At 45.0% G+C, this 9,070-nt stretch overlaps 1 long non-coding RNA gene across 1 annotated transcript; it reads left to right on the forward strand.

The window, feature by feature from the left end:
- On the forward strand, positions 1 to 2,152 carry LOC137858750 (uncharacterized). The gene is made up of 5 exons (XR_011097976.1): positions 1 to 87; positions 1,058 to 1,189; positions 1,292 to 1,394; positions 1,483 to 1,609; positions 1,979 to 2,152. It is a non-coding gene; the product is annotated as an uncharacterized lncRNA (long non-coding RNA).
- Positions 2,153 to 9,070: the final 6,918 nt, after the last annotated feature.

Here is a 9,070-nt window from a genome sequence, read left to right on the forward strand (position 1 = left end):
CTCACCTGCAGGATTGTGCAATGGGGAAGGAAGGAGGGTGTTATGCTTTCTCATAAAGTAGATGACATTGTGGGGTAGCCCAGTAGGGTGAGTTTGGGCAGCTTCTGCAGGAATGTGGCTTGTCTAAGGTTTAAAGAGGTCCCTCAAACTACTACTGCAATCTGCATCCAAGTGCATTGGGGACAAAGATAGTGTTATTCGGATTTTGGCCCGTTTGTCCTTCAGAAAAAAGTTGGTTCCAAATCCAGCTTTGTCCTGCGCCCTCTGTCTATTCAGGCTATAGCAACAATACTCAAGTGAAGTCACAGTCCTGAGTTTCTGGCAGAAGAAGCTTAAATGGAAAACAATTCCTGTGAGTTTCTACGTTGTAAGAGCGTTGCCGCTCATAGCCAAAATCATGCAGTGGCACAGGCTCTCAATACCACTGCGGGCTCTCAGGAAGCTTTGAAGATCAAAGATCACCCCCTCTGATCGTCTGTGGGGCTGGCTGCCTTTCCCAAGCAGGGCTCCTTGCAATGAACACAGCTTTGATGAGAGCCAATGTCCTGACATTACAGTGACCGCTCTGGCTCCAAGGAGCTCAGCTCAGACAGAGGCACTGGAGTCTGGCAGTGACCAAGTGTTTTTTCTTGTTGGCTTTCTATTTCTAGGAGACTGTTGGATAAGATCCCAAGTGATATATCTGGCTTCTTTTCCAGGCTGGTTTGTATGAGTGTGTGTGTGCGAATGTGACTAGGCAGAAAATATTTCTTCCATTGTTATATAGGAAAGAAGCAAAGAAAGACCAGTTTAAGAGAGAAATGTAAGGCGGAGTACATTTTTCTTTTAACTCCACACAAATCCCTGCCTGGCCAGAGCTCTATAGTGCTCAACATTCTGCCCAACAAAGTCAAAGCCAAGTTTTGCAGCTGTATTCAGGGATTCTCAGTCCTTTCCTCTTCCCTACACTTGCAGAGAAACGAGAACCTCTGTTGTGTCTGGAAACGCGAGACACATGGGTTAGCTGGACCTACAGCAGCAGAGGGAAGACTGCAAGATATTCCTTGTAATTTCATAGGTCCTGTGTAAAGGCTGCTCTGTGGGAAGGAAAGAAAGAGATCTTTCTATGCACCATGTTCTCCGTTATCTGAATGACCTCCTGGTCAGGTCTTGAGGAGGAGCTATTAGGTTGTCACGTTTTCTGGACAGGGTAGGTGTTGGGTAAAGGGAGGCTCCTACAAAGCAACACTGGTAATTTGCAACTCTGGCCTAGGTCCTTTCAAGCCAGGTAAAACCAGTGTTTTGTGAGCAGATTCAGAAGAAAGAGGGATGCCGTTTTGTGCTATCAGTTCCTCAAAATGGATGATTTTCCTGTTTTATGGGATATGAAGCAGCCCTTCTTTTCTTTGCATAACGTCTGTATGTGCTGCACTTTCAGTGTTGTTTTGCTGCTTTTGGATTTGACTTGGTACCTGAACTTACCATCCCCGTGTCTTGGTTTAGCCCATACATCACGTAGAAGGACTGCTGCGAGCACATCCAAATTCTCCCCAGGTGGCCCACCAAGACAAAGCCTAGCAGCCAGATGCCCAGGGTTTGCACTGCAAATGGAAGCTGTTCTTCCCCTCACGTGAGTTTGTGTAACCATACCCACCAAAAACAGTCATAAACATTGTCCACTCTGGTTTTGTGATTCAGCAAGTGCCCGTGGGGCTGACTTTTATAGACCTTAAATTACCACAGGAGGGGATAGTTGTTCTCAAGGCCTGAGTCACTTGTTTAATGGGACCTATTTTTAAATTAAGGAGGAAGAAGTGGCAGCACTGCTAGGAAGGGTGATAACTACCATCTTCATCATGCACTGTGGCGTGAAGTCCTGTCTCCCTAAGGTGGTACTCCATCCTCAAACAAAAGCAGAGTCCACATGGCTTCTGCAAGTTGGAGGATAGAGAAAGGCGCATGTAATGTGGAAAAGTCAAACAAAGCATTACATTTTTAGTTTTGCAGGACCTGTTCAGAAGTTGGGATTGTGCTGAAAGCTGGAACACAAACCTTCTTGGATGTCTAGCAGCCGTGACTTCCCAAAGTGCTGAGTAACATATTTCAGAGTTGTGTATTTGGGCATGTGCAAGTTACTGTGTGTGGCAGAAATAAAGTGTCTTCCCTTTTCTTATTCGTGTTGCATACAGATACAACCGCGTCATTCACATAAATCAGGCACAGTTAGCCAGAGGGCTCAAATTTACAGCATTTCTGATAAACCAGACGCCTAAGAAATTCTGTGATGGGAAAAGGCTGCACTCTGCAAGAACACAGCAGGTAACAGTAGCCTTGTGAATGATAGCTCAAAGCCTCAGCTTTCGCCCCAGTACCTGAACATCTCACTGTCCTGAGGGAAACATCTGCGGAGCAATTATTATCTTGGAAAGAGCCATGGGAAAATAAAGCAGTCGGTAACACTTGAAAAGCGTCCCAGATTCCCACTGAAAGGCTTTGTCAGAACTGTGAACCTTCACTTTATTTAGCTGTATACATTTTTTTTTTTTTTTTTGGGTGGGTAGTAAACCAAAAAAGTATCCTGTATGTTGCTGTGGTGGGAAATCTCAGCCGTGATAACATTCAGCTCAAGGTTGTTATCTAGTGGGTTGTAACCTGGGAAATATGGGAATATTTCTCAAAGGAAAAGAAGGGCTTGTCACTTTGTGCTCTTTAGGAGCTTAACTGTTTGTGTCTCAGTAGGTTGCAGCTAGATGAGCTATATACCACACAGAAGGACAAACACTACTTTGTGCTGACCATCTCCAAGGGACACAATTTTTTATCTCATAATCACTGTTTGCTTTTCTTGTCTTTTATTTTCTTTTTTAAATTTAATTTTATTTATTTATTTTTTTTTTTCTCCCAGAGATTTTATGTAAGAAGGGAGACTGGGAGGTTCAATTTGCACAGAACTCTCTGCCAACACAAAGAGGCAAACTGGTATGTCAGGCCATGAAATACGTCTGTCACAGCTGGTGAAGTGACAGGGCTGCCACTGAACATGGTGCTTCCTAGGAGGATACACTAGATGGCACAGTCCCCAGATCCTGCTCCATGATCTGCCTTCCCTTCTGGTTTTGGGTCTCATACAGCAGGCATGGGATCACAGCTCTGGCTAGGTTGGGCATGGCCAGTTGTGGAGGCAGAGGAAAAATGTGCAGGAGACTCACAGAGCCTGCAGAGGTGCACCTACATGTGAGGAACCTGTGTGTGCATGGGGAGAAAAGGCGTGGAGCACACTGCCTGCTGTCGTGCAAGCCCAAGTGAAGATGGTATGTGAAGCTGAGCATAACACTTGGCACTTGTCTTCAGATGTCGAGGGCCTTTGGGCATGAGGTAGCATCACTGCTCTTCATGTTCACAGATGGCAAAGTGGAAACATGGAACAGTGAAAAAAACTTAGTTAAGGTCACCCAAGGAGGCAGTGGAGGAGCTGGGAATAAAAAGCAGGTTTCATGAATCACTAAACCACACTGCTTCCCCTTGGGGCTATGGATGTATTATAATAGAGCAAGATCCAGATGTGGTTTTTAACTGTCATTCAATACTCTGTGTGATATTACTCTGCCTATGAAAATATACAAATTTGGACTCCCCAGAGATCTGACTGTTTCAGGGGAGCTTGATTAAGCCAGTTTGGCATGACGTTGTTAGGCAGAACAGCACCCAAGGGGATGGGGGGCAGTTCTCAATTGCACTGACAAGGAGTTGCTGAGCCATTTCTGTACCCAGGAGGATGTGTACGGGTTGGAGAAACGCAATCGCCAAAATGAAAAGGAGCAGAGTCAGAGCAAAGAAGCTGGACCACATCAGGAGGCAGGAGGAAAACAGATGCTTGGCAGTAAAGCTGCGATCAGATGTGCTGTTCCAGTGGCAGCCGATCCCCTTAGAAAGTTATTACTCTCCAGCTGTTCATCTCTATTCCCTTCCCAACCCACCAGCTCAACTGCTGGTTAAGTGCTCCAAAAAGCGACCCAGGCCAATCTGAGGAGGCTGTGTTTGGAGGTGATTGCAGAGCTACCAGCCCTGGTGATTCAGGGGAGGTGGTCAGTGGTGGTGGTGAGGAAGAGCAAGGGATAAGAGCCAGGGATGTCCATCTCTCCACCCAGCTCTGCCACATCTCTGTAGCTCTCTAGCTACAGTCAGAGAAAGGAGTGTTATCTTGGTAAAAAAAAATAATATTGCTCTGCAGGTAGAACTCTTCATGCTTTGATATTAACAGTAAGCACTGAGAGGGCCAAAACCCCATAGCCTCAAGCTATGATTTAAATTGATCTGCATGCGCATTTTCACCTCCAGGTTTGGGCTGGGGGGAGGAGGAGAATGGAAGAATTGAATCCTTTCATCAAATTTCTTCATTAAAATTGCCCCCCAGCCCACCCTGACAAATTACAGGTGTTTTTCCTCAGAGCACTGCTCTTGGAGTCAGATGGCTGCATATCATCTCAGAGTTTGCTGAGAATAAGAAAGGGCTCTTTAATTTCTGGAATTGCCCTATACAGTTAGAAAGTTGCATTTAAAGGTCTGAAAGACTTGAAATCAAAACGTATCCCTTTCATACGTCTTCATGTTAAATAAGCCTTTATGATGTAAAGTTTATTTCCTGATTTCTGCAGAAGAACTCATGCTTTTGAATACTTGGTCTCAGAAATGTGGATTTAATACTGGCCTAAACTGGAAGCAATATTCTTCCTTTCCCTCCCTTTAGAGTTATGTGTTCCTGAAAGCTGTTAAAAAGACACGATTCCACCAGCACGCAAGGAGGGCAATGAAGACGCAGTGGTGCCTGGCTGAACAGAACCATCCTTCGCTGATCCATCGGCCACACAGTAAATCTCTGCCACAAACAAGAGTCTCATCCTGTTGTGGAGTATTTGTAATCGAGTCCTAGGTGAAGTGATTCCCATGGATACTATGCTTTAAAATAATTCAAGAGGTGTTGGCGATGAGAATTGCCAGTCTAACCCACTGGTGAGACCTTGCACAAGGCTCCTGGTTGTATTGAGGGTCGCAGGTGGTAGAGAGAAGATGATTTGGGGAAGAAGCAGTGAAAATTCATGGTTTTCACTATGAAAGCCTCCCGTCCAGCTCCTGTAGACTAAGCAAGACAGCAGCTGTCACAACTGGAGGTAGCAGCTCACCCCCGTGTTGTATGTATGAACTGTTTTAGGGATGAACCAAACAACAGTTTGATGTGAACTAAAAGTGGAAAGAACTACTTGGTATCAACATTAATCCTTCCTAATAGTCTAGTCATATCAACCTCTTTGTTCTTCAAAAGGAAAAACCCCTAAAGCGTTCCATATGTTGATGTTTATTTAAAAAGGCCACCAGGAAGCTACAAGAGAAAGTTTTATTTTTCTGAAAATAGAGGCAGGAGTCATCTCACTGTATTCTGGCTACCTAAAAAGTGGGTGACATATAAATAAGACTTGCTCTACATCTGCTAGAGAGATACTGGAAACTCCTGGAAAGGATTTCTGCCAGCCCAACCAAAAACAAATCAAAATGAGTAGGGAAGATTTGTTTTAGGGAGTGTCTCCTTCTTCATCAGCCAAGGGAGTTTAGATTTAGGACAATTTAGGGCAGACACCTAAAATTTGGGTTCAGTGATGTGAAACCACAACCATGTCACAGAGAGGGAAAATGTTGACCAGGAGAAGAAAAATAAGGGCTGAAAAGGGAAGCAGAGAGCAGCCCCAGCAAAGGTAAAAAGAGACGGAAAGTTGAAGAGTTACAGACAAAAGACAGCACTTTTAAAACAAAGCTGTTCCAGAGGCTGTAATGCAATGTGTCCTTCAATATCAGGTTAGCTGCTCAGCGGCTGGCACTCTGCACCGTGTGAAAAGATCTCAGCTGAAGATCTTTGATAATCCAGCCAGCCGCGGAGTACTCTGGGGTGCTATTCCCCAAAGCTCATCAGGCAAGTGCAGGAAGAGGGAGGCAAGGCTTTCCCACTGCTGACAGACACCCTGGCTGTCCCCTGCTCCCACCCACCATGAGTCACGACTCAGGAGACACTGCCCCAGGCACTGGAGAAATCCCCAAGCCACTGAAACATGACATTATTGACAGGACGGATGTGATGCTCTCCTTCTCGAGCCTTCCGGAGCCAAATCCTGCCAGGTCTACAGCATGGGGAGATGTCAGGATGTGTGGTCAGGACAGAGCCCTGAGGATGGGACACAAAGGGATGCGTCCACGAACCAGTGATGGGGTCAGCATGCTTTGGGAGCCAGGTCTTCATAGAGATACTGAAACTGGAAACTTTCTATATCTTACCTGCCACAGCCAGCATCTGGTTGCACATCTTTCTGAATAAAATGTTATATAGCAATAAATGCACCACATCTGGCCAGGTGTTCACTTGCTCCTCAGCTGCTGATATCTGGGGGCTGTTACTGCAATATCGTAGTGCTGAATGCTTCTGCTCAACATCCATGCTTCGCTGCAGTGCCCTGCAAAATCAGCCTGGGCTCTGTTCCTCCGCTGGTGGCGGTTAGACCAAGTGCCCAGGGGACAGGTGGGGGGATGCCGAATGTTTACAGAGGGACGGAAATATTAAACCTTCCCCCTGCTTGTAAATTAAATGCTCTGTTAAAGCTCCAGGTCAGATGCTCGCCCGACCACCCTGCCATCTCCTCTGATTTATCTCAGCAGCAGATGCAGGCCCACACTTGGTTGGTGAGTGCTGCCAGTAACAAAGCAAATCCTTTACTCACCCCATCCCCCCCTTTGCCCAGGAAAATAAAAACTCAAGTCTGTGGACTCCTTTGGAGGGAGAAAAGGGAACAGTGAGGTTTCATGGAGTGGTGGAAGGGTGCTTTACCTTTGCTGAGCTCACATTTGACTTATGGACATGATGTTGTAGGGGCTGTGTGGGCCAGACAGAAAGCCCCACGGTGATGCTGGCTTGTCAGGTACCATGGGGTGAGACTGCTCCTCCAGCAACCCTGCTCCCTCCCCTGCCAGCTGAATGACCGTCTGCCATCCTATCCTCACCTGCAGGTCCTGTCCTCACCATGCATGCTGAGCACACACATCAACGGGAGCTTTGTGAAGGTCTACATCCTCTGAGGACTGGAAATGGAGTCTAACTTCTAACTCTGTAAAGGAGCTTCAATCCTATCTGTTGCTCAAGCCCTGGAGATGCTACAAGATGGTATTATATTGCCAAAACTCCTTGGTTGACTCTGCTTTTCTCTTCTGCTTTCCTTTTTTTTTTCTTCTTTTTTTTTTTTTTTCCTTTTTTTTCTTTTTCTCTGCATTCCCCATTCTTCTTTCTCCTGCTTTCATGTTGCATAAATGAGTAAAGAAACAGATTTACATGGTGTGAGATGTTAAGAGGAACCTTATGCCACGCTGGCGTGAATTCTGTGTCAGAGAGAAATGTGTATGTCTGCGTGTTTGAGACCACTTGCACAGGACAGCAACCGCAGGATCATGGGGATAGGAAAGCCTGATGTCTTGAATTCTGCAGGAAAAACAGCCAGCCTTGATCCTCATTCTGGGAAACAACAGCTGCTGCCAGGATAATTTTATCCTCTTGCTTACACAAGAGAGAAGATCTATTTTACAAACATCCCGTGATCTCCTGGACCCGTCCATGCGGTCATTCCAGGTCAGAGTTGCATCACCCGAGTGGCAGGTCCATATTCTGACCTGCTTTTTTGCTGTCTCCCAGCAGACTCTTCCTCCTTTTAGTGCTCTCAACCTAGGGACCATATTCTTTCCTCTCCCAGTTAAACTAGTTATGAATGCATGCTCTTCGCAGTTTCTCCATCCTCTGCTCAGAGTTTCTCCGTGACTTTCAGGACACCAGAAAAATTTTGCTCCATCACACTCCATGCAGTGACTCACTTACATTCAACAACAATCAATTATGGAAGAAAAGAACTTGTTTCGCTCCTTACAGGATGCAAGGCACTATAGATAAAGAATTCATGCCCTTATCAATTCTTATGCTGAAGTATTTATCTTTTGCTGGTCTTAAACTTCTTACTGGCTGCCTGAGTGCAAAGGAAGAGACACAAATTAATTAAAATGAGATAGAGACGAGACGATGAGATAGAGAGACATTTCCCAGCTCCCTGTCTTTCCACAGAAATAGGCTACCCTGCTATGCTGGTAATCCAGAGAGCACCTCTGGTTAGCTCCCAGCAACACTTCCCAAATGAAAATCTCTCTAACATAAAAAAAAAAAAAAAGAAAAAGAAAAAAAAAAAGAGAGAGAGAGAGAGAGAAAGAGAAATCTTAAAATCTGTCATAAATTTTTGAGGGGTTGCAACAGAATAAAACCTGAAATGCTTCATTTTGTAATCAGGCATTTTGTTATTTTCTCATTTGCTTCTTTGCAATGACTTTCTGGCTCTGCATTTTCTTCTGAAAACATCCAGAAGATTAAAAAAAAATAAATCCCAAGTCTTCCAGAGGAGCTAAAAATGAAAACTTTGACATTTCTGGAGAAGCAAATTGGCTTCAAAAGGGACAGAAAGTGGCTTAAATTTGAACACAAATTTGTATTTCAAGAAACAAAATTCCCCCCCAAAATGTCATTTCCTTCAGATTTTTCCAGTGCCAAAATTTTTAAAGTATTTCTTTCCTTGAAATTACCGATTTGTCCAGTCACCCATTTGGCTCTGAACTGCCATTATTGTGTTGGAAGTGCTGTGTAAGCCATCCAAAAGAAAGAGCTCTCCTGATTGTTTCATGCCTTCCTGGAGCACTGGAGGGTGGCTTTCAAGACACGTTTTTATTTGGTTAGCAACGGTCACTTGGCATCTGTGAAATCAAAGTATTCCCATATTTAACACCGGACTACGGATGCTTACAACCAGTGGGTTAATCATTATGGAAATACTGACTGATTCTTGAGTCAAATGTCAGGTGGTGCCAAAACCCAGAGCCCCAGGACAAAGGACAGAGAAAAGTCAGCTCTGACTAATGCTGCAGATAAAACGGCTGTTACACAAAACGTGTCTTCCAACACAGCGCTCAGGTCACAGCAGTATCTCAGCCACAAAGCCCACTTTCCTTCCCTGCGAAACACAGC

This window comes from Anas acuta, chromosome 6, assembly GCF_963932015.1.
Source record: "Anas acuta chromosome 6, bAnaAcu1.1, whole genome shotgun sequence".
Lineage (NCBI taxonomy): Eukaryota > Metazoa > Chordata > Aves > Anseriformes > Anatidae > Anas > Anas acuta.